We start from the raw sequence: 26,604 nt of genomic DNA, 5'->3' as shown, positions 1-26,604 counted from the left end.
AAACATTTATTTTATTCTTTTTTCTTATTAAATTACTCTCTTAATCACGTCTGACTTGCTGTTTGTTCAAAATTCCACAACAGAAATTGGCGTAGTCGGCAGGATCAGCGAGAGGCACCACGCGGAGCAGCGGTGACTAAACTTCGAGGACGCTCCTCAGAGAGAAAACTGAGCTGGAGAAAGAGGGAAACCCACAAGAATACGGGAAAGTACCTAACCAGGGAGTGACGTCCCGCTAGACTCCGGTGGTGTACTCCGCCTGATCCAACGAACAGAAAGTAAGTGGTGAAGTTCAGTAATTCAATCCTAGAAGAAAGTGACGTAGTGATCTGCCTGAGTCTACCCTGGGATGGGTCTGTAAAGTAGCATAGTATATGAGATACTAGGGCTTAAAAATAGGGTCAAGAGGACTCCGGAGTCTGGGACTCCGCCAGCCTAAGAGAATAGGCACACTGAGTAGACGTACTAGTGTAAGAAATAGGCCCGGGCCGACAGAACACCCCGCAGGGAAAGGAGTGGACTCAGTGAACCAGCACGGATTGCTGGAGCAGAACTAAATTAAAGCAACGTCGGAGACGTGATTAACAGAAGGAAAAAAAAAAAAAAAGGGAAAATTTTAAATAAAAATATTAGTACGCCCTTTACCCTCATAAAAAAAAGGGAGAAAGAGAAAAGAGTTTATTTGTTTGTTTCTATCATATTTGGGTTTATTTGTTTGTTTATTTTATTTGTTTATCGCCCTTTACCCTTATAAAAAATAAAAATAAAAAAAAAAGGTGGAGGGAAGCAGCAGGTAGGGCATAGAAAAGGTAATAATGAAGTGTCTCAGTGTGTTTCCTTAGCTGATCCTCACCTCGATGCCGCCCCGCCGAGAGCCCCCAGCTGATTCAACAACCACAAGCATCAGGAAACCCACCTCCTTATCCCGAACCAGGGACTTCATCGCTAACATCAAAGCCGTCTCCATATGATGAACCAAGACGGCAACTGGAGGCAATAACCTCACCAGTGGCTCATCACACTCGAAGTCACGCCACTATAAAGCCATCCGCAGGGCCTGACAGAGGCTATGCCCCGCAGTTCCCGATGGTGGCGGTATCTGGACCTGAGGGAGTGATTATGGTCCACCGTCACTGGACTGCAGACGACATCATGAAAGCGGCCGACGGACTGAGCAAGCCAGGTGACATCGGCGGACGACGCTTCGGAAAAGAACTGATGGCATTCGTGCAGTCCTGCAGACCAACACAGGCTGAACTGAGACGGTTGTTGATGATGCGGAAGAGGCAGAGGAAGAGGAAAAGGAGGGAAAATTGATTGGATGAAAGAACAGGAATGCTACAACTGTGGAAAGCTTGGACATTTTGCCAGAAACTGTCCGGAGGAGGATAACTCATATGACGGGGGCACAGATCAGAATCCCACAATCCACGAGTGACGGGCGGTGGAGAGGCAGGACAGCAGCGGACCACTGAGAGAAGACGACAAAAGGGAAGTAACGAATTTAAATTACCAACTATTGCAACAAATTAGTAAAGGGCCAAGAGGCCTCCCCGAGGTAACTGTGAAAGTAGAGGGAAAAAATGTTAGGTTTTTGGTTGACAGTGGTGCCACCCACTCAGTGTTAAAAGAAGGATTAATAGAATGTAGAATGAGACCAGGATATGGGATAACAGTAATTGGAGTGGGAGGTCATCCCATTGATGAAAGGATGTCCGAGCCTCTCCAATGTAGTTTAGGAAACAGCCAATTCAAACACAGCTTTTTGGTGTCAGAAACCTGTCCAATTAATTTGTTAGCTAGAGATTTAATGTGTAAACTTGGGTGCACAATTAGCAGCAACCCAGAGGGGTTATTTGTTATGTGGGAAACACCTACACAGGGAGTCCAGCTAGAGGCAGGAGCCCCTTTGTACGTGTATGAATTGCAGTGCACTGCTGGGGAAGTACTAACACATTTTATGACTGAAGTTACTAACACGCTACCTGGTGAGCTGACAGTTAAACAAAGTGATTCTATTCACTGTACAATGAAGGTCCATGAGGGATCTGATGTTGATTTTGAACAAAAATTTGACTTAAGGGGCAGTGACAGTCTGATTATCACAGCTATAGCGTGGGACTGCGAGTGGGCTGCGGGAGTGGTGCAGCTCTCAGCTAAACAGAAATCTTTATATTCAATCTCACATGCAGCACCTCATGTGTCGCTGGCTAGCGCACATGTTGACCCAGACTGGCAGAGAGTAGGGTTGTGGACAGCACGCATGTTGAGCACAACTGATTGGATAAAAGAACCCCAGTGTAAAGTCATGTACAGCCCAAGCATAGATGTGTGGAAAATGCCAACCCCGTATAGGCTAAATTGTAAAAGGGGGGTTGAGCTTGTAAGTCCTAATATAGTAATTATGGCAGCCTCTGTTACCCTCTCAGAGGAAGAGGAGGAGGAATTGAAAACAGTTCCTGCAGGATTATGGGCACAGGAAAAAATGATGTGGGCTTAATAAAAGGATGTGAGCCTGTCCACATCACCCCAAAATCTGATTACAGACCACGCCAGCACCAATACCCTCTAAAACTAGAGGCAGTGGAGGGCATCAGGCCTGTGTTCCAATCATTAAAACAAGCAGGAGTTATCGTACCATGCCCAGACTCACCAGTACGTACTCCAATTTTCCCAGTTAAAAAGCCAGGGAGAGATGAATGGAGATTTGTGCAGGATTTGAGGCTGTCAACACGGCAGTACACCCTAGAGCCCCAGAAGTTCCAAACCCGCACACCATTCTCTCTCAGATCCCACCAGACAGTAAGTGGTTCAGTGTAGTTGATTTGGCCAACGCTTTCTTTAGCGTACCTGTGCACAAGGATAGCCAATTTTGGTTTGCTTTTACTTTTGAAGGAAAGCCATACACATTCACGAGATTGTGTCAGGGGCATTGTGAATCACCAACTATTTACAATGCCGCCTTACATCGAAGCCTAGAGGCTTTAGAACTCCCTGAAGGAACAGCCTTGCTGCAATACGTTGATGATCTTTTGATTTGTGGAAGAACACGAGAAGCGTGTAAACAAGCCACGGTGGCACTGCTACATCATTTAGCAGGGGAAGGCCACAAGGCATCCAAATCCAAATTACAGTTTTGTAAGCAGCAAGTGCATTTTTTAGGACATGACATCACTGAACAAACGCGCATGCTGACTAAAGACCGAGGGAATGCCATTTTGACTATACCAAAGCCCATGACGAAAAAACAACTGTTGTCCTTTTTAGGAATGTGTTCCTATTGTAGGACATTCATACCATCCTATGCAGAACATGAGGGACCACTCAGAGATATAATACCGACAAAAGGGTCAAATTCCTCACAGCCGGAATGGACACTGGAAGCTGAGGCGGCCTTCACAACACTGAAACAGCTGTTACAAGTCATGCCAGCGTTGGGCATTCCAGACCCAAACAAATCATTTGAACAGACAGTAGACGTTAAAGGGCAATATATGACAAGTGTATTGACACAGAAACATGGGGACAAACAAAGGCCGGTGGCCTACTTCTCAGGAAAATTAGATACAGTCGCAGCAGGCCTACCTTTATGTGTAAGAGCTGTGGCAGCCGCCGAGAAGGCACTAGTGGCTTCCAGAGACATAGTAGGCTACGCCAAGCTTACCCTATATGTGCCTCATGCAGTGTCAAGAATACTGCAAGATCAAAAGGTGGCACATTTGTCCACTCAGCGATGGCTTAGATACCACACTGCCTTACTAGACATGCCAAATGTTACTGTGAAACGATGCACAACTCTAAACCCCTCCACTCTATTGCCTACAGGGGAGGAGGGAGAGCCCCATGACTGCCAACAGGTGTTAGAAATTGCAACATCTCCCAGAATAGATTTAAAGGAGGAACCAATATTTAATGCGGACCTGGAATTGTTTGTGGACGGTTCAGCTAAACGTGACTCTCAAGGCACTAATCGAGCAGCATATGCTGTTGTGTCACACACAGAAGTGGTGAAAGCAGAATCACTCCCATCTAATTACTCAGCGCAGGCAGCTGAACTTGCTGCACTCATACAGGCATGTAAACTAGCACAAGATAAGACAGTGAACGTCTGGACCGATTCCCAGTACGCGTGGGGAGTGGCACATGACTTTGGGGCTATTTGGAGACATCGTAACTTCCTTACGAGCTCAGGAGCAAAGATAAAGAACCATTGCCTAGTAGCAGAACTGTTGGAAGCAATCCAACTACCAAAGAAAGTGGCCATCATAAAATGTGCAGCACACACAAAAGCAGGGGACCCTGTGTCGAGAGGAAACGCTTATGCAGACAAAGTAGCTCAACTCACAGCCACACAACCAGTCCATACACAAATGGCACAAATAGATAATGGAACCAGGATAACAACCAAAGATATCCAAAAACAAGCTACTCCACAAGATTATGTGAAATGGAAAAAAGGGGGGTGCAAACAAATAGGCAGGATATGGGTACACCCAGAGATAAACAAACCCTGTCTCCCCACGGCTTACATGAAAGGACTAATTGAGATTGCTCATGGGAGGAGTCACATGAGCAAAGGGGGGATAGTGGAAAGTATAACAAAATATTGGTATGCACCAGGAATAAACACACACACCAGAAAATTTTGTTCCCGATGCTTGGTATGTGCACAAAACACACCACACGGAGACAATCATACCAAACACGCACCCGCCGGACACCCGCCGCCTAGTGAGCCTTTTCAACATTGGCAAATAGATTTCGTAGAACTGACACCAGCTGAAGGAAAGAGATACATGCTTGTGTGTGTGTGCATGTTTAGTAAGTGGGTGGAGGCCTTCCCAATGGGAAAACAAGATAGTGAGGCAGTAGCAAAAGCGCTATTGAGAGAAATTATTCCCCGGTGGGGGTTACCACAACGAGTGTCCAGTGACAATGGGACACCCTTCGTACACGAAGGACTAAAAGCTTTGACTAAATACCTAGGGGTAGATATGAGAAAACACTGCAGCTATCACCCTGCTAGTGCAGGGGCAGTAGAACGGACAAACGGCACCATTAAAGGAGGTCTAGCTAAAGTAACGCAGGAAACAGGCATGAATTGGGTAAAATGCCTTCCCCTCGTCCTGTGGCAATGTCGAACCAGACCACAGGCACGAACAGGGTTATCAGCTTTTGAAATAGTGTTTGGACGGCCTCCCAACACGGGGGTGGGTCCGCCGGACTGGGATACTAACCTGATCAATGAATCACTTTTGCAGTACTGTGTGTCTCTGCACAAATCTCTCTCCCATGTGTCTAAGCAGGTGAAGGCAGTTCTTCCCGAGGTGACGGATACTCCACTCCACACCCACCAACCAGGTGATTGGGTGCTGATAAAGGACTTCAGAAGGAAGCGGTGGAACCAGCCCAGGTGGAGAGGACCATTCCAAGTGCTGCTGACGACTAACACCGCCGTCAAAACCGACGGACGAGCAACGTGGATACACCACACTCATTGCAAGAAGGCGCCAGAACGACCTGAGGACTGATGAATTCTCTGTTTGTCACTATCCTACTCACTACTCTCGCCCCGATCGTGGGACGACAACTCCTGCCAGAGGAAAGATGCAAAGGCAATATCGTTTGTGCAATGGCATTGGTGACGGCAACCACTGCCAAGCCAAACCAGTCTTGCCTAGTGTGTCACCCCTTTCAGGTGCCATGGACACCCATACCCATCACCCACGACATGGCGACTCAGATGACCAATAAGACTACATGTGAACTAGATAGGCTAACAGGACAGCTCTATAATTTATCTAGAGAAATCATAAGCTCGATGAAAATACCCGGCTGGGCGGGTAATTGGAAGAAAACTGGAAAGAACTATGAGTTCCAGTGGTCAGGATGTTGCACACCAGTACTCCTAACCCCGCCAGTGTCTATTTTCAAACTACGTGGGGCACATGCACACACCATACATAAACGAGGCACTGGCAAGCAGCACCCCGCTAAATACAATGGCTATACCCTGGCCGACCCATGGACCACCCCTGCATCGGCAATAGGTTGGTCTATATTTCTGGGAGGAGGCACCACTGCAGCCTTGAATAAGATTAACGGTTTAGCGTGGCAAGTCCTAACTCTGGCCAATAGGACTGAGACGATTTTTACACTCCTAAACCAAGAATTGCACCAGATTCGCCAAGTAGTCCTGCAGAATAGAATGGCCTTAGATTTGCTCCTAGCCGAGGAAGGTGGGGTGTGTAAGAAGATAAATGTATCATGTTGTTTTCACATCCCAGATTATTATGATAATATAACAGACCTGATTACACATATGAAACAGGACATCCAGGAGCCGTCCCCAGCAGACAATTCATGGTTCTCATGGTTCACCTCGGCCCTGGGCCCGTGGGGACACTGGGCAATGACGGTGCTTTTTCCTGTGCTCATTGTCGTATTGATGGTTGTGTTTCCTGCCATGTATTATGAATTGTTGTGTCACCTGGGTGACTAATCTTACTCGTGTACAGTATCAACTGTTGCAAGAACTGCCAAAGGGGATGGATGAGGATTCTGAGGAATTTAATGACCTCCAGGCACTATTCATTGAAAATTAAAGTCTAGATGATGTTGATGATTGACAAAGAATCAAAGGGGGGAAGTGTGAAGGAAATATTGTTGTGTTTCTTTCTCTATCATTGTAAAGCGTGAGAAAGCTTAGCATAAGATTAGAAGAACAGGACGTTCCCTAGAGAACGTCCTTGAAGAAATACACTCCTTCCAAGGAGTTATCTGGTCTCAGCAGAAGCAAACCCTCCCTCGTTCTCTCGAACGCTACGGCTATTATATAAGGGGAGGGAAATCACCCAAAGGGGAGCGAAGCAAATAGGCACGCTCATTTTTTGAAACTAATAACTCAATAAAATCTTCTTATCCACATCTGACTCCTTGTTTGCTGAATTTCCACCACACATTACAGCCAGCTAATCTGCAAAGAAGAGTAAAAACAGTAAAGAGTAAAGTTCAGTCTGATGCTGTCCATTCACTCAGAAACAGTTTAAATGTCAGAAGAGGAAAATATCATTTAGATCTTTGATATTGGCACATGTGTGTTTATTATGAGACACATTCATCCATGTCTTTCTCTTTAATTAGAGTTTGTACTATTGTACATCTCTTCTATTGTTACTATATAATCGTTTTATATTCCAATTTCCCTAGAAAAAAATCTTATTTTTTATTTTTTAAGGAGAAACACTTGCCTTTGTTAAATTGTCCTACATCTCCACTATCTTAACATTTCAGTTCAAGAATGAGCTCATGAATAAAGAGTTTGTATTATTTAACAGCTCTGCTCATTCATTTAAGAATTTACAAATATCTCACCTGAGTATCTCCAGTTTACAGTGTGGACTCTTCAGTCCAGCAGAGAGCTGCTCCACTCCTGAGTCCTTCAAGTTGCTGTAACTACAATCCAGCTCTTTCAGGGAGGATTTTTCTGTGTGTAGAGTTGATGCAAGAGTTTCACAAAACTCCTCAGTGAGGTTACAGGCGGTTAATCTGCAAAGTAGGAATACATACAATACTTTTTAATTAAAGCAGCCATTTACATTTATGGAATTTGGCAGGCACTTTTATCCAGAGTGACTTACAAAAAGTGCTTTGTAACTGATTCATAGTATGTGTCCTACAGTACAACAGACCAGCATTCTATGTCCCTGGCTGCATTTGAAATCAGGAATCACATGTAAATAATTGTGCACTGTGAATGAAATGCAAATGTATGCTTTTATTTTGAAGGCAACAGCTAATTTTAACATCTGAGAAACTGTGTGTGCATGTATGAACCTTCACTGAAAATAAAATGTAGCTTTATGTGTAAATCTAGTTTTATGTATTAACACAGTTTATCACGCAAATCCAAGACAGTTGTTTGCAAGAGGTGTTAGTTAGCTGGTTAACTCTCGAAGATATCAACCCATATTAAAAAAGAAAGGGTGATATGAAATGTACAGTTTTTAACAAGACATGGTCTTCCAAGTTTTTATTTACTCAAATAAATGGCAAAGCCACATGCTTAGTTTGTGGAGGAGAGATCTCGCTATGTTTTAGGATCATAATTATTACAACAGATACGCACCTCAGACATTCAAGCCCAGCAGAGTACAGACCAGAGAACAGTGATACAGAAAAGAAAGACAAGACTGATGTACAGCACTCAATTCACACACACACACACACACACACACACACACACACACACACACACACACACACACACACACACACACACACACACACACACACACACACACACCTTTCCTAAGTAAGAATCAAGATTCACCTGTGAGCAATTCATCAGTTCTAGAGACATTTACCAAAAAAGTCTAATATAATGTAATATTTACCTGACACTTTTATCCAAAGCAACTTACAATTATGACTGAGTACAATTTGAGCATTAAGGACCTTGCACAGGGGCCCAACAGTGGACACTTTGCAGTAGTGGGGCTTGAACTGGTTATAAGTCAAGTACCTTAACCACTGACCTGCCACTACCTAGTTGTGTGTTGACTGTAAAGTGTCCTTGGTTTCTGAGAAAAGCTCTATATAAGTGTGTTCATTCATTCATGACATAAGCAATCGATAATGTAAGAAACAACAAACACTTGTACATCATTTGCATAAGGTGCCAAAACAGTTGCTGTTTGTACAAAACAATGAGAAATTCATTATAATGTACACATGTGGCTACGTGATGTGGAGGTAGTAGTTTTGAGAATTTCTGTTCTGATCTGACTGGTAATTTAAACAATACAGTTAAAAGTAATGTATAATACTGGCCTTGTTAGTAAATCATAGTCTATCTACAGCATCAACTATCAGTAGTTGATCAAAACCATACACTGCTTTATGTATCCATATATAATTCCTACTGGGCAGGTTGTGTATATATGTAGTTTTGAGAATTGCAGTTTTTTTTGTATCCAAAAAAGGAAGCTTTTGATGATGCAAAACTCAGTTACTGTGCTATAAATGAAGTCTCTCTCTCTCTCTCTCTCTCTCTCGCTCTCTCTCTCTCTCTCTCTCTCTCTCACACACACACACACACACACACACACACACACACACACACACACACACACACACACACACATATACATATATACCTGATGTGGATTCCATAAATCCAGAGAAAATCAGCAGGGCAGCACACATCCACTGCATCCCTGAAAGAAAGTTTTTAGTAACATTTACTGTGTAGTCTACAATATTATTCAGTACATTTTCAGAAAAAAGGGCAGTTAGAACCTTTTTCATACCATTGATAAGACACTTCATGCCTGTCAAATTCAACAGGCCAGATCCACTATAATGATTGTAGAAGAAGTCCTGAGGGCTTTTGCTAAGGCTCGAGTTAAACACACACTGTCCTGGTTTGCCCCTGGCGTTGGGTTCCATGAGGCTAACGCTGTGTGACTTTGCTTTTGTTTTCATTTCAGTCTCTGCTCTGTCTCTCGCCCTCCAATGTTTGCACCTGCATCTTCTTTCCCATAATCCACCTGTGTATTTACAGCCCTTGTTTCCCTATTGTCCTTTTTCAGGCCTTACGTAACTTCCTCTAGTGTATCCTTGTTGTTCCTCATGTTTTTGTTTCACTACACTTTGTACTATATTTTCTGGTTATATCCATATATCCCAGCTTTATGACTATGGACTGTCACCTGACCCATGTGCAACATAAAGGACCATTTAAGTTCATGCACCTCCACATAAACTTCAGTTAAAATAAGCCTCTTCTTTCCATGATCTCCAAAAGTATTGACGATCAAATTATTCACTAAAAACAATATCTATGACTGCATCAGTTTCGCCAAACAGCGTCACACGCATGCACGACACTTTATCTGATTAGAATGCTCAAGCGATGTTTTGCTATGCGCATGGCTTTAGTTCTCATAGTGGGTGACCATATAAGGCAAGTGAGGTGTCTACATTTTCTAAGCTTCCTCTGTTTGGGGAAACAGCTGCCAATCATGCTGATTGTGCCTGGTAATTTGATACCCCCCTCCCCCCTAAAGGAGCATGTATCAGGGAGGACAGAATGGACAGAAACACTGCAGGAGAATGAAGTGGCAGAAATATGGAATGTTTATTTTATCTCTTGCTGGCTTTGATCCAATACCAGGGGTATAGAGCGGCTCAGACTCTACTGCCCTGTGGTCCTGGCTGCACCAACCCCATCTACCACTGATGCCCCATCCTCAAGAGAGGAGGACTTCCATGTTTTTGGAGTAAGTCTCTGGGCGCCTTTGGTTCGAGCTCTTCTCTGGCGTGACAGTCCTTCTCTAGCCCCTGCTGGCCTTGGAGGGCACTAGAAACTGCTGTGCCTGCTTCTATACCTGTGTCACCAGCCTGCAGCTCCATGGACCAACAGCACCAACCTCACATCATGCACCACTGAAGGTGCCGACCCTGCACCCTGTGATGTAGTGTTGACCCTGCACCCTGTGATGTAGAGTGCTGATCCTTCACCCTGCCATATTTATGGACCCCCACAGTCTCCTTCAATGACCTGCTGCCCTGCAGCTTACACATACATCTGAGTAACAGCCATCATTAAAAGACTAAAGGTCTTTCATCAGGAAGTGTTTGCTATTTTTCCATCTATATCAGTAATAGAGGGAAAACACAGCTGGTCTTTACATTTTGTCACAGACTGCTCCTCCCCCCATAGTCACGTGGTACGGCCTGTCGTGTGCAGGGGGATTCATAAATGTACTGTGTCTTTGTTTTTGTAACCACACACACACGTGTATAGGGTTTAATGTTAAACCCCTGTCCATATGTGCTCCCTTGGTTGGTTATTGTCACTACGTATGTGTTCCCGTCGATCTTTGTAACCGTAACGCTGGTTTGTGTATAACATGAGTTACTGTGTATGTGTTATTCATCTAATGTTAAGTGTAGATTCAAGATTACCATTAATGTTGTCTGTCAGTGCCACCATTGTCGTCTATGTTGTATGTAAATGTAACGATTCCCATAGGAACAGGCGAGAGGCAGAATGCATGTGCTGGGGGGCAGTTTATTAACAAGGGAAATACAAACACGAAAGGCAAAATAACCAGAGGCACGGGGTTAACAGTGAGGGTTATACACGAACGGAGTAAACGGAAACCAATGGCGAGGACACTGCAAGGAGTGTAACATAGACTTGACAGAAGGAACGTGAATTACCAAAATAACCAACAAACTAAAAGACAAAACACAGGGCATAAATAACCAAGACAATCAGGCACTAAATGGACTCAGGTGAACATGGGAACAAGGAGAACCAAAACACGGACTGGAATGAAGGCACAGACGAGCGGAGGAGAAAACGAAACCAAGGAGCAAACGAGGGAGTGAAGGAAAACAGACAACAGGGAAACTATGACAACAGGGACGCCAGGAGGGTAGCCATTCGTGACAGTAAATAAACGTCTTGCACCGTCGAGGAAGTCTGTGGGTCTTGCCCTGAGCCCTGCGGCACTCGGACCAGCAACGTTACACAGAGGGAATAGAGGGAAATCTCAGGTCTTTATGATGCATTAAGTGAGTGTAAGTAATTCTATCTCTAAGTAAACTAAAAAATGAAATGCACTAAAAGACTTCTTTTGAATGTAGTGAGTTGCACAATTTCACCAATAGTTAAAAGTCTGTAATCTACATAGCATCATACATAGTTTAAAGTGTGCTAAAATGCATAAGATACAAAAAGGTATGCTCTTAAACCTGAGCTAAACCATCAACCTCAGAGAAAGTGACACCTACAGTTATGTGAACTGAATGACACAGCAGCTGGGTTTAGTTTAACACTTTCTGACTGAGAGTCAAATCCACAAGCAGGTAAAGCAGTGATTATATCCTCCAAAAACATGAAAGAGCAGTGTTACCTTTTCCTGAGGTCATTCTGTGAGTCTTCAGGCAGAATAGTTAATCACCCAGGACTACAGTAGCATTTCTTCACACTAACACACACTCACATCATCTCCACTTCAGTACTGCAGCTTCTCACAGTCTCATATCTTTGTTATTCTGTTGTTATACTTTCTTATACACACACCTGTACACACAGCTGTACACACTCACTCTCTGCTCTGCTGGAGAACAGACTGAATTATAATTTGTCTGTACTTTCCTTTTCTATGGAAAGAGAAAAACCAGTTGGAACACATTTCAGTCACATTACAAAGCAAGTATATCTGAAGTCAAATCAAACTATTTTGCAAATTTGTATACATGTGTGCACCAGATAAATGTAATTAAAATAATAAAATAAAACAAAGCATTATAAGCAAGTGCTTGAGTAGAGAGACTACCAGTCATATCACTCTGAACAGACAGGGCCCATCTCATGTCATTCAGCAGGGATGTGTGCTGCGGTCCATTTTCACTATAGTCTGAACACCCAATACATGCTCATGTTGTCTGTTTCATATTCCCTATATGCCATATATATTGTACTGTGTTTTCTGTATTGAGCTTGAAGATCAGTAGTACAGTGTTTGGTTATTGGCCTGTAATTTAGTGAACTTTCCTACACTGTCATGTCTAAGCGCAATATTTGTAGTCACTGTTCACTTGTTCTGTGTTGGCTTATAAACACAGTTCACACATAACACGGTTACTGACTCATATAATGCACCAACACCTTGCAGGAACATTATTTAGTTCCACTATAGACTAGTGTTTGATTACAGTAACATTATTTAGTTCCACTATAGACTAGTGTATGATAACAGTAACATTATTTAGTTCCACTATAGACTAGTGTTTGATTACAGTAACATTATTTAGTTCCACTATAGACTAGTGTATGATAACAGTAACATTATTTAGTTCCACTATAGACTAGTGTTTGATTACAGTAACATTATTTAGTTCCACTATAGACTAGTGTATGATAACAGTAACATTATTTAGTTCCACTATAGACTAGTGTTTGATTACAGTAACATTATTTAGTTCCACTATAGACTAGTGTTTGATTACAGTAACATTATTTAGTTCCACTATAGACTAGTGTATGATAACAGTAACATTATTTAGTTCCACTATAGACTAGTGTTTGATTACAGTAACATTATTTAGTTCCACTATAGACTAGTGTATGATAACAGTAACATTATTTAGTTCCACTATAGACTAGTGTATGATAACAGTAACATTATTTAGTTCCACTATAGACTAGTGTATGATTACAGTAACATTATTTAGTTCCACTATAGACTAGCGTATGATTACAGTAACATTATTTAGTTCCACTATAGACTAGCGTATAATTACAGTAACATTATTTAGTTCCACTATAGACTAGCGTATGATTACAGTAACATTATTTAGTTCCACTATAGACTAGCGTATGATAACAGTAACATTATTTAGTTCCACTATAGACTAGCGTATAATTACAGTAACATTATTTAGTTCCACTATAGACTAGTGTATGATTACAGTAACATTATTTAGTTCCACTATAGACTAGCGTATGATAACAGTAACATTATTTAGTTCCACTATAGACTAGTGTATGATTACAGTAACATTATTTAGTTCCACTATAGACTAGCGTATAATTACAGTAACATTATTTAGTTCCACTATAGACTAGTGTATGATTACAGTAACAGTATTTAGTTCCATTATAGACTAGTGTATAATTACAGTAACAGTATTTAGTTCCATTATAGACTAGTGTATGATTATGATGACAAAGTTCACTTAACTTCAAGGCTGCTAAAATGTCTGAAGTCTGAAACTTGTCGGTGTTTCATCAGAAAAACAAAAACTGGTTCCAGATTCCACAGAACAACAAACCACATTCCACATGAAGGAGTGACTGAGGTCATTAACACTGGGAGGGAGGGAGAGAGGAACTGTAGTATCATGATATTCCATGTAAAGTGTATATATAATGTGTGTATATATAAAATTGTAAGTTATTCTGGATATGACCATCTACCAAATGCTGCAAATGTGAATGTATTATTATACTAATCTATCAGATCTGTGTTTCAGAGAGAGAGAGAGAGAGAGAGAGTGTGAGTGAGTGAGTGAGTGAGTGAGTGAGTGAGTGTGTGTGTGTGTGTGTGTGCACGCACGTGTGTGTGCATGTTGATGTTGGCAGTGAAGTTCCCACATTCTTTGGCTCCAGTTCAACACCTGATTTAAAGTTTGGTTTCAGTCACTTTGACTTTTTACCCACAACCAGTTTACCTGCTTTAGGCTCCAGGAAGGACAAACACATTGTAGTGAATCAGGGCAGATGATGTCACACCAAAGCATAGTGTGTCAGTTGTCTTAAGATGTGTAGCTTTGTCCCACTGGTCTTGATTGGTAGAAGGTCTCATCAAGGTAAGTTGGTCTACAATGTCCCCGTCTTGGTTCCTCTGAAGGTTTGTCGCTAGAGCTACTTTAAACTATGTTTGCTCTAGGGAGTTTTTCCTTGCCACTGTTGCCCTTAGGTCCACATTTTCAAGAAATATGGAAGAGCACACAGATGCCTCCACACACCGATTGTCATGTAGGACAGCAGGTGGCAGTATTGTGCACCTTCATGTGAACCTGCTCTCAGAACATCAGAATTAGATCCTGACGCCTCTCCACCGGACTGAGTTTAAACAGGTATGTACAGTTCCATATCAGTAAGATGTGTGCAGTGTGTTTAGTACCATCTGATCCCAGCGTCTGGACTCTTCCTGGTGTGTGTGTGTGTGTGTGTGTGTGTGTGTGTGTGTGTGTGTGTGTGTGTGTGTGTGTGCGTGTGCGTGTGTGCGTGTGCTTCCTGATCCTCTAGCCTGCACTCTTCATGAATAATATGTATAATGACCTGTAGGAGGAGCTGCAGTGTTCGTCCTGGCCATGACTGAACTGCTCCGTCCAGCACCAAACCCCCAGTAGGACACAGTTTGCAGTTGGACTGATGTGTCTAGTAATGCTTCATACTGGAAGTGATTATTAGTATAGAGAAATGATCATATGTGAGAGCATGCAGGTTTGATCTGTGAGTGTGTGTGTGTGCGCGCGTGTGTGTGTGTGTGTGTGTGTGTGTGTGCTTGCTTGTGAGGACAGCAATAATGGATACTACCAGTATGTGCTGTAGCGTGCTGACTCTGCACGCTGTGCTGTAGCGTGCTGACTCTGCACGCTGTGCTGTAGCGTGCTGACTCTGCACGCTGTGCTGTAGAGTGCTGACCCTTCCAGTGAGATCTTGAAAAGGAGAGACTGGTATGAGCTGAGGTCTGAGGTTTCCTCCACTGCCACTCTGCAGTCCTTAGTTCTCTCCTGTGGCAGCGAAGTGTTTGTTAGCCAGGGGGCAGGTGGGGAGGACTTAGCAGGTCTAGAGGAGAGAGGGCTCAGAAGATTCATTGATGAGGAGAATGTAGAAATGAAAGTATTTGTAACTGTATCCAAAGAGAGAGAGGATAGAGAGTCAGGGTGAGGAAGGGTGGACAAAATAGTAGAAGTAAGGGAAGAAGGAGTTATGGAGTGCAGATTGCGATGGAAGGATGAGGAACATGTTGGAGACGGCACACACACAATACACACACACACACCCTCCCTCTACCTCACATCTGGTATTAGACAAGTTTATGTTTATCTGTCCCTGAGTCGTACTCTATTGACAATACCTGTCAGGGACTAGACATGCTGTGTGTGTGCACTTGCATATCTGTGTCACTAATGAGGTGAATCTTAAAGTAGCTGAATTCTCCCATTCATTAGAAAGGGTGTCCACAAACATTCTGGACATATAGTGTAGTATCATCGAGCCACTGCTACGCTTCACAGTTAGCGAGGTGTTCTTTTCATGAAATGTGGTTTCTCTTTTTCTCCAAGTGTATCTATGTAATCTTATAATTATTGGAGTAATGTGTCAGGATTTAAATTAACACTTACCATGATGGAAGGTGATCCCTTTCTTCTTCTTCTTACTCTTCTTCAGCTTTTCTTTCTTCACTTTATTCTTTTATTCTTTTTCTTCTCAAATGAGGAATCACTGGTGATGGAATCAAATGAGGACTGAAGCATCAGATGAGCTACGATCTGTGATGATGCTTTAGTCTTCATTTTCACTTCATCCTCCTCATTCATTTACATTTGCATCTCTGGTAAAACTAGTCACAGCTGGTCAATAACTGTAGATGGAAAAATCAAATGCTACTATAATGCGCATGCTGATATACAGTAGTGTGGTATAGACACATGGTGATATTAAACACATTATGTATGTTGATGTTATCATAGACACTTCAAAACACCGTCAATGTATTTGAATAAAACACACAGTAGGAACAAATGCAGCTGTACAGGACATTCCTGCTCTGCTCAGTGAGGTTTCTGACACCCTCTCATATGACTCTTTATTCAGTACCTCTGATTTTTATACGATTATTCCAAAAACATCAGAAATAGAAGCCTACCATTGAAATGACAAGTCCTGTCTACCTGCTAATTAACATGCATATGCAAAAATAGTGTTGTGAAACTATCAAGATTACAACATACAAAATGCCCAAAAAATGGACTTACAGGCCAAATTAAAAACTGCTGACTATGTGTGTTAAACAATAATTCATGAAATGAATTGTTAAATGACTTAATTACTGCTCCTGGTTTTGTTTAGGTAATATAAGAAAAATCAGATTGCTGAATTAAATATTACTGATTCTAAAAACTAAATAAAAAAAAGTTGTTGTTGACAGAACACCTGCTTATTTTAAATCAGATGTACCTGTTATTCTTGGCAAAAGCCTAATCAAAGAACGCTGGCGAATATGTTTAAAAAATGAAACATTAATGACTAATCTTTATTTTAATTCAGCATCCCTTATTTAAATGTTAACTGTTTGATCAGAAAGTCCCTTTCTTCCTCTAGATCTGTAATCTTTTCCTGCTGTGATGGTACTTCAGCTTCAGTAACTCCAGATTTGGCTTTAGCTGGACTAATCTGAGCTGTAGGACACTGTGGATCACCTGAGGAAAAAAACGCTGGCCGTTGAGGAGGATCAAACCGATTGGCTAGAAGAAAGTGGGAATTTCTATAAATTTAGATAAATATTTTATATCACTTCATTATATTAACAGTGCATGATACAAAATACAAACCACATGAGTATAAATGAGAGAGAGTGTGTGTGTGTGTGTGCTTACAGTAAAGCTGTAAGCTCCTCCAATGAGAACGGCCTTGAAGGACAGAACAATGGAGTCTCGCCCAGTCCAGAGTCCCCCCCCCACACACACTCTTTCCTTTTACTTCTTCTCCTGTTGTGGTTTACACATCCACTCTGGCCAAGAACAATCAACCCACAAGCCCACAGTGCACAGCTGAGGAAGTCAATAACAATGTCTGAAGGATGCACGGTGAAGGAGAGCCACCATGAGCATCCTGGTGCACGCGCACCGCTATGTTTGACCGCCGCCAAACATGACATTTCTCAGTCACATTCCTGGCCATCTCGCTGTTCCTGGTAGAAAACTTAGAAGTGTTCGGAATAGCTTGTGGTTTACAGATGTGCGTTAGCTTGGATAGTTTTAGCACTACAGCTCCTTTTTAGACCGATTCCACTTTCCAGTGTTTTTTTTCACGGGCTGTCGGCATCGGAAGCAGCCGGCATTAGAGAGGGCGGTGACGCATGCACCCTGACCCCTGCGGTCTGATGTCTGCTCCCGAGGGGAGGCCCTGGAGCTGCTCTGTAAGAACAGCTGGAGGAGCTCGTGTCCAACACTGGATACTTACAGGCAGAGCCTGCGTCCTGCTGAGAGGGGACAGGCGGCCACTGCTGTGACGGAGCATCTCAGCCAGCACGTCCACAGCCCGGGCCTGACCTGGTCAACGTTCCTGGCAATGGGCCCATGAACGTTCACAGCCCTAAGCTGATATCCACATGGCCTATGAGCTCTGGACACATTTCCCTCTTGGTGATGTATGTATTCTGTCTGTACAAAAGAAAAATGGCCTTCGAGTGGGTTCATGCTCTGGTTTGTCTAAACAGTCATGTCTTACAATAAAGCTGATTTTCAAAATGGCTAAGTTGATTTTTTAATGCTGAACCCAATAATCCCTTCAAATCCAGTTTACACTCTAAATGTAATATACTTTATTTGCTCTTTAGTTTCTTAAAACCCAAGCACCCATTTGTTTTGTAGTGGAACTTGCAAGAGTTTACCAAGAAAATATTACATTTTGGGAAGGTTTAAATATTTAAATGTTTTGGATTTTGAGCCTGTTTAAGCAGTGAGGAAAACATGGCACTGCTTAAAGAACATCATTTATACAAAATGCTAAAATGAAAAGCAAATCCAAAGAAAGTGTGGGGCTTGTTCAGGCTGCACGTGGTCTGGTTTACATGTGAACTATCCCTGCCGAGTAACCGGAGGAGACTGCAGGTCCAGGCAAACGGTGCTCCCTGGCTGCTCTGGCTCTCTCACTTTCTGACAGACATTTACAACCCTGCTATAGCACCCTCATAAACACAGCACAGACAACACAGCAGCCTGCTGCATACTGTGTGTTTGTGTGTGGGTATGTGTGTGTGTGTATGTGTGTGTGTGTGTGTGTATGTGTGTGTGTGGGTGGGTGGATGTGTGTGTGTGTGTGTGTGTGCTCGTGTGTGGGTGTGTGTGTGTGTGCGTGCTCGTGTGTGTGTGTGCTCGTGCTCATGTGTGGGTGTGTGTGTGCGTGCGCTTGTGTGTGTGTGTGTGCGTGCGGCTGTGACTTGTAAATACTTTTAGCTAAAGGTTTATATCTGTTTGGATGTTCCAGGCATCTCTCTCACTAAGCACCCAGAGACAGCAGTCACTGTCACGTAATACACAGGAATGTCAAGGGTTCAGAAACCATGAAATATCCTGCGTGCTCTTCACTGATCCTATGAGCCCAGTTCACCAGCTCATGCAGCTACATGAGGCAAGGAAGGTTATTATTCCACAGATCAGAATAGACCTTCATGGTTTGGCTGCAGGGTACAACAGCGCCGTGTTCCCTCAAAAGGCGTAAACACGCCTGGAAGCAGAAGGGGTGTGAATACATGACAGGAGGAGAGTAAGCGAGGCTGAGTGTCATGTGGTTAGGCGACAGACAGACAGACAGACAGACAGACAGACAGTGTCTCTCTCTCTCTGTGTGTCTGTGTGTCTGTGTGTCTGTGTGTCTGTGTGTCTGTGAGTTCTGCTTGGGGAGACTCTCCAGTTTACAACTTCCTTCTGATGCAGACAGTCCTCCAGCCTGCTGCTCAGATGCTCATCTCTGCTGAATGATGTTTATAGTTAACTAAGGGTGGGCAAGTCAATCCATCACAAATAATAGAAGAATTACCAAGATGGTGGCACGGTAGCACGCAGCGGCTACTCCAGGTCTGATAAATGGTGCTATTGTTTTACTATTTGTCGTCTCTACAACACATTTTCCAACTATTTAAATCACAAATACATGGGAACAAGCAACCTCCATGTATACCACTGCCAGAGCCTGCTACACTTAAGACACCATGCACAAACTTACCTGGAGGACGCTTCAGACGCTCTGTGAGCTGGGGTCTAAATTAGGCTAAAGGCTAATACTAGCAGACCAGCTCTACCATCTCTGTTCCACCAGACTACACAGCGAGAGTTCAGAGACTACTGTGTTTTAGTCTTTACTGAAACGTGACTCAGCGACAGTATTCCAGACGCCGCCATTCATCTGGATGGATTAGTCTCAATCCGTGCCGATAGAGACAATGCACTCTTCGGCAAAACACATGGCAGAGGAGTACACATTTATATCAATGAGTCCTGGTGTAAAAACTCTGTGCTTGTCGTTAAGTACTGCTCACTGCTGGTGGAGTTTGTTATTGTTAGATGCAAACCTTTTTATTTACCACTGGAATTCACCTCCATATTTATAATCGCACTATACATTCTACCCAACGCACACACACTAGAAGCTCTCCAGGAGCTGTATGGAGCGATTAGTGAACTGCAGAATGTTCACCCAGATGGACTGTTTATTGTTGCCAGAGATTTCAACCATGCAAATCTCAAGTCAGTACTGCTTAAATTCCATCAACATGTGAACTTTGCAATGAGAGGAGCGAACATGCTGGATCTTGTTTACACAAACTTCTCCACTACGTACTGGGCGGAGCCCCGTCCCCACCTCGGATACTTTGATCACATGTCTAAGGTTGATCTCTGCAATATAGACCAATTGTTAGATGCTCGAAACCGCTTCTGAAGCAGGTGAGAACCTGGCCAGCAGGAGCCATCTCTGCTCTTCAGGACTGTTTTGAGCAGATGACATGGGTCACATTCAAGGAGGTTGCTACTGATGTTGACTCAGCCTTCAGAGCAGGTGACAAAGAGGCTCTCAGAAAAGTAAGAGTCAAACGGTCATGTGCCATCAGGGAACCAAAGTGTGCACACGCACAGAGGATCCATGGACACTTCAGAGACACTGGTGACACACAGCGCATGTGGGAGGGCATTCAGGCCATTACTAACTACAGGAAAACATCACCTTCCTGTGACAGTGATGCCTCCCTCCCAGATGCACTGAATGACTTCTATGCACGGTTTGAAGCACAGAACAACGTTGCAGCTGAAAAGTCCATCCCTCCGTAAAATGACCAGGTGCTGTGCCTGACTGTGGCTGATGTGAGGCGAACTCTGCGTGGAGTTAACCCACAGAAAGCTGCTGGACCAGACAACATCCTGGGTCGTGTGCTCAGAGAATGTGCTGACCAGCTTGCAGATGTCCTGACATCTTCAATATCTCTCTGAGCTGCACCGTTGAGCAAGGAGAGCAAGGCGAGATCACTCCCCGCTTAGCATCAATGGCTCCTCAGTGGAGATCATCAAGAATACCAAGTTCCTTGGTGTTCACTTAGCGGAGAACTTCACCTGGACCCTGAACACCAGTTCCATTACCAAGAGAGCCCAGCAATGTGTTTACTTCCTTCAGAAGCTGAGGAAAGCCCATCTCCCATCACCCATCCTCACTAACTTCTATAGAGGTACTATAGAGAGCATCCTAAGCAGCTGCATCATTACCTGGTTTGGGAACTGCACTGTCATTGACCGCAAGACCCTTCAAAGAACAGTGAGAACAGCAGACAAGATCACTGGGGTCTCCCTTTCCTCCATCACAGACATCTACACAACACGTTGCATCCGTAAAGCCACCAGCATTGTGGGAGACCCCACACACAAACTGTTCACCCTTATGCCATCTGGAAAAAGGTACCATTGCATCGGGTTCCTCACCTCTAAACTGTGCAACAGCTTCTTCCCAGAAGCCATCAGACTACTGAACTCTGGCTAATTCCTATCACACACACACACACACACACACACACACACACACACACACACACACACACACACATTTTGTATTGGAGCAGTTGCTGAAGTCAAACTTCACACATATATGCACTCCTTTTGCACTCTTGCACATCATTCCTACTTGCTGCTAGAGTACTGTACTAAATCAGCACTGTGCTCTGAACTGTTCTGGCTGCTACCGGTGATTGCTGTGGTCAGTATAGCATGCCACTGACTCCTATGCACAACCCACTTTACACATTCCCAGTACTGCGTACTGGTAAAAATACATGCAATGTCTGTTCATTGTGTATTGGTCCTGTCCTGTATTTATCTATTGTATGAAATTAATGCACTGTATTGTATTGTTTGCACTCATGTAGTGTTGTCTGTTGCACTTGTTTTATTTTCTGTTGCACCATGGTCCAGGAGGTGCATTTTTTTGTTTTTGCTGCCAAAAAGCCTTTTGAACTTTGAATGTGAACTTTCCTTGTTTCGTTCCATTCCCTTCAAATGTGAAATAAAATGCCTGTGCAGCATTGGTATGGTGAAACAGCTAAATGGATCAGCTGCAAAAAGTCAGCTACCTTCCTTATCAGACCAAGATGGAGGGCTCTATTTCCAGTGTTTTATCCGTGCAATGCAGCCCTATGTTGCCTCTGCAATGCCCTGAACCAATTCAGATTAAGGCTGGTCAATCAAATTGTGTTTCCAGCAGTCAAATGGATTCTTCAAAAGCTCAGACTACAAGTGTCTCTGCTGGGTTTTACCAGTCTGTGTTCCAAGGTGGGCAGCAGTTTCCTGGAGTTGTATCCTAACCCCAACTGCTGGGTTCTTCTGGAACTGTTGAAACTCAGTTTCAGGAAAAGAGCTCTAAGAGTGTCCTAAGCACCCCCCCCCCCCCCCCCCCCCCCGATTTCCAGCAGCAGTTTTCAGCACAGTGCACTACATCAGGGACATTATGGCAGCTTAGCTTCCTGCCTGCCCAGTCCCAGATGCAGGGTTCCAGTGTGGCTTCTGATGTGACCTCAACCAGCTAGCTGTCTGCTAGTGATGATGCAAAAAACAGCAGCTACTATGGAGCTGTACATGTCCAGGGAGCAGGGATGAGGCAGTCCTCCAGCCCCAGCAGACTAATCCAACCCAGATGGAGAGTTCCAGTGTGAGCTCCAGCTTGACATCTACTACCACATCTATGTCTGGCTTCCATGAACACAGTCAAAGCTCTCAGATGAATAAGATTTCCTGAAAGGCATAAACAGAGATTGGACCCGTGGTCTTCCGTTTACAAGACCTTGCCACTTGGCCATCATACCTGCTGCTCATGAACTGGTCTTTAACAATACACAAGCTTGCACCTTAACTCTGGCAGTAGAAAAGGACTGGAAGTGACTCAAAATATTGACAGCCTTCTGACTCATGACTAACTGTCATTGGAAGCTGGTCGTGCACCATCAATAGCATCAGCATAAAGTGCAGCTGCATATGCTTGTGAAACAAACCCTTTCTAGAGGGCATGTAGCACATGTTCTAAAGATCATTCAGCTATGTTAGAGGTGCCCAGGCCCTCATGCATGCAAAGCATGCGCTCTACCACTGATCTACACCCACACTACGCTTGATGTCATGTATGATGCCCCATGGTGATCAGATAAATTTACTGTATTTGAGATTAAATATTGTTCTTATAATATGTTTTTTGAGTTTAAGTTCCATGCTTATCTGGCCAGGAAAGTTTGTTTATTTTAAATAAATAGAAAAATGAACTTACCTTTGCTTATTTTTGTGGAGAAGCTTCCATGTTGTTTTGGAGAGAAAAGAAACCGTAGCCTGTGTTGAAGGGGACTTTTATGGGGAATTTTCCTGCCCAAAGACAGGAAGTGATGTCACATAAGTTCCTGTGGTGATGTTTCCTTATATAGGTTTCTAAGTTTCAATAGAGTGATGTTTTGAAATTGATTAAGGCTGGAGAATTTGTGATTGCTGTTTTTTTCCCCCTTTGAACTTGTAAATACTACATTTTCTTTTTTGAATATTTTTGTTTGTTTTTGATTGGATATGGCTTTTTCTTTTGCACTGGACCACTGAGAGCCAGTAAACACTTAAGGCGTTTAAACACATTTAAGGCTAACACTTTATAATAACAATTTATATGCTTGTAATTCATAACTAATCATGAACTAATGAGTTAGTGTTATTCATCATGAATTAATATATTAGTACTCATTTATAAGATGTATCTAAGCTCTCACTTCATAATTATCTGATCATGAACAGATCAGGAAGTCAGATGTTATGCTTAATTGGGTTTTTAGGTTTTCATTAGATAATGAATTGTGCCATTGCATACGTGCAGGAACAATGGAACTGCATTTAGTTAAAGTAAATGTTCAGAATGTTGTTAGGTTACTGTGTGTAGGGTTTGGAGTTGGGGCTCCAGGGGCTTTAGGTGGCAGGTCGTATTTCCTAGAATAACAAGAGATGTTTCCTTACCTCTTGCCTTCTTTTACCGTGTTTTACAATAAATCCTCTTTGTGGGCACTGTCTTTGAGGACATGTCCTGCTGTAATATTCACAGTCTACATGTTTTCGTGCCTACACTTTATAAGATATAAGAACACCCTGGTGTCTGTCCGCACGTGTAAAACTTTGGTGTAGTGATAACCAGTTGCTGTCATGTCATGATCCTTACAATGGTGAAAACCCAATCTGTACCTAGAACTCACTGAGCTTCAGGTGCAACCTGCTTAACCTCCATCCTTTAAGAGGCCTGGAAGACAAGCATCAAAACTCCTTGTTGTAGCCCTGCAGGTGGTGAAGTTCCTCTGGTTGTCTGAACACTAGAGTCCCTCACTGTCTTTATATGCTGACTGAAGGTGCATTTACCTGAATGTTAGTTTTGCACTTATTGAAATGTTTTAACTGCATTTATGAAATATGTTATTGTGTTATGGACAACAAAGTCACTCTGGATAAGAGAGTCTGTTAAACAACTTAAATGTTAATGTAAATATGTATGTTACAATTTTGGAATTAATTAATGGTGAAAAATTCAGGAAATCAGGAAGATATGTACCATTAGTTAATATATTGTTAAAATCACAGCTTTACTAATCTTGGCTCCTAATAATCTTTGTGAACCCCAGTTAAAATAATTAAAAAGTGTAGCCATACAAATGATTTGTTAAACAGTAACAAACAGCAGCTGTAGTTTATAAATTATTTACATTCCATGTATAAATTATCTGTAGTATTTTTGCAGCCACTAAACTAAAACGGAAACTATTCAATATACACGAATATCTATAAATGTCTACAGGTCATTTACAAACTGTCATGGTACGGCCTCTCCCCTCAAACATCTCCCGTGTGTGTGTGTGTGTGTGTGTGTGTGTGTGTGTGTGTGTGTGTGTGTGTGTGGCCACACTTCTCCTGTGTTCCACACCTGCTCCTTGTTGTTTCATTAGTATGCGTGTATATAAGTCTATGTGTCATGTCTTGTCAGTGTTTGGATATGTTAGCCTGCGAGCTATGTCATTTCTGTTTAAAACGACTCGTCCCCACATTCTGCTAAGCCTCCTTGTAACAAAAAAGACACACTTTCAAGTGAACTTAACATTTTAAGTTGTCTGTTAAGAAATGTATAATGCTCACTAGAAAACATATACTTCATGTCCATTACCATATATATATATATATATATATATATATATATATATATATATATATATATATTTATTTATTTATTTATATATTTAGTAAATAGATACTTCATGTTTCTTACAATAAATATTTAGTAAACAGATACTTATTTCATGTCTCTTACCATATATATTTAACATCTCACAAAGCCACTCTGCCTGTTGTGAATAATTTTGACATCGCCAAAAATTCCCATTAACAGATGTTTTAATTGCAAATATCTCTAAATTTGTGATCTGGGCAAGTTAATTATCTGTACCATTTAATGTTAATGAGACTTGATCTGAAATGTTTTCTATACCCTTTATATATCATACATATCTTCTATATTATATATATATATATATATATATATATATATATATATATATATATATATATATATAACATACCACAATCAACCGACTGCTTTCACATAATATAAATATCATATAATATACATAACCTTGGGTGTAGCCAAATGTCAGAGGATTCAAATAGGGATTATATTTAAACATATGGCTTCATTCCACATCTTTATTCTATACGTTTTGCAAATCTGAAACCACAGGGTTTGAACTACTGTACCATTATCATTTTATTGAGAAACAGTGTAAAAGTGGCAGTGGGGCTGATAGTAAATTCCATACCATGGGGGAGACCTTTAAGACTGGAGCAGCCAGTGAGTCAAATGTCTAAGGCTAAAAGTGTAATAATAAAATAAAGGTTTTGGTAGCCGTAGACCACCACTCACAACAGCTTGCTGTAATTTCCCCAAAAGCATACAGGGAATTTACTCATTTCAAATGAATGTCTTACACAGAACATCAAACTGTTTAAAACATATCAGAGGGCCCTCCAGTGGAAGTGATTGTAGAAGATCATTAATTTTGCATACAGTTCATTTTAAGAATATTAATCTTCCTCCAAACAGATTGATTTAGGGATGACCATCTTACAATATCTGCTGTTATTTTCTGGAGTATCAGACCAAACTTTTCTTTTTGTAATGACTTCTACCAGCCCACTAGTCTTACCACACCCAGGCCTAGATCACCCTCTCCTGAGTACTGATAGGAAACACCTGTTTATCTCCATCTGCTTCCTGTAAAGCCTTCCGTTCTCCCAGTCCGCTTTGTGAAGTATTTCCATCCCAGTGTGCATACTGAGCATTTTCTTCCCATTGTTTTTCTGGTTACTGACCTCTGCGTCCTCCTTAGAATATGCCTCACTCCTAGCCCTCTGGCTCTCTCTGGACTTTGCCTACCCTGGAATTGATTGAATACTTCCTGCATTGAGATCTCCTGGTGACTGACGTAGACTCTATCAACTCCTCACACATCCCCTACCCATATCACGATCCTAAAAAAGTCTTTCACGTTTGGATCCAAACTCACCTGTGTCCTGGCAATCCTGATACTTTTACAATATCTGGAAAAGAAGGAAAAGGATATCCAAGTATTGTATACCTTGTATTGTATATCCAAGTATTGTATACCTTGCTTGGATCACTAGAAGCAGCCTGCTTGAAAAAATGAGATTGGACAATATTGTGTTAAGGAAAGGCCTTCTGATTTTGACCAATTT

At 42.3% G+C, this 26,604-nt stretch overlaps 1 long non-coding RNA gene across 1 annotated transcript in view; it reads right to left on the bottom strand.

Moving 5' to 3' along the window:
• Nucleotides 1–6,701: 6,701 nt before the first annotated feature.
• LOC145657010 (uncharacterized) overlaps nt 6,702–26,604 on the bottom strand; it is a 245,147-nt gene continuing 225,244 nt past the window's right edge. Inside the window, exons 2-4 of the long non-coding RNA XR_014122773.1 lie at nt 9,159–9,218; nt 7,375–7,548; nt 6,702–6,976 (exon numbers count right to left, since the gene is read on the bottom strand). This is a non-coding gene — a long non-coding RNA (uncharacterized LOC145657010). The remainder of the gene's footprint in view (nt 6,977–7,374; nt 7,549–9,158; nt 9,219–26,604) is intronic.

Source organism: Electrophorus electricus, chromosome 1, assembly GCF_041902795.1.
Source record: "Electrophorus electricus isolate QZ-2024a chromosome 1, ASM4190279v1, whole genome shotgun sequence".
NCBI lineage: Eukaryota > Metazoa > Chordata > Actinopteri > Gymnotiformes > Gymnotidae > Electrophorus > Electrophorus electricus.
Note: the sequence above shows the minus strand (reverse complement) of the source record. Positions and strands in the feature narration are given on the sequence as shown.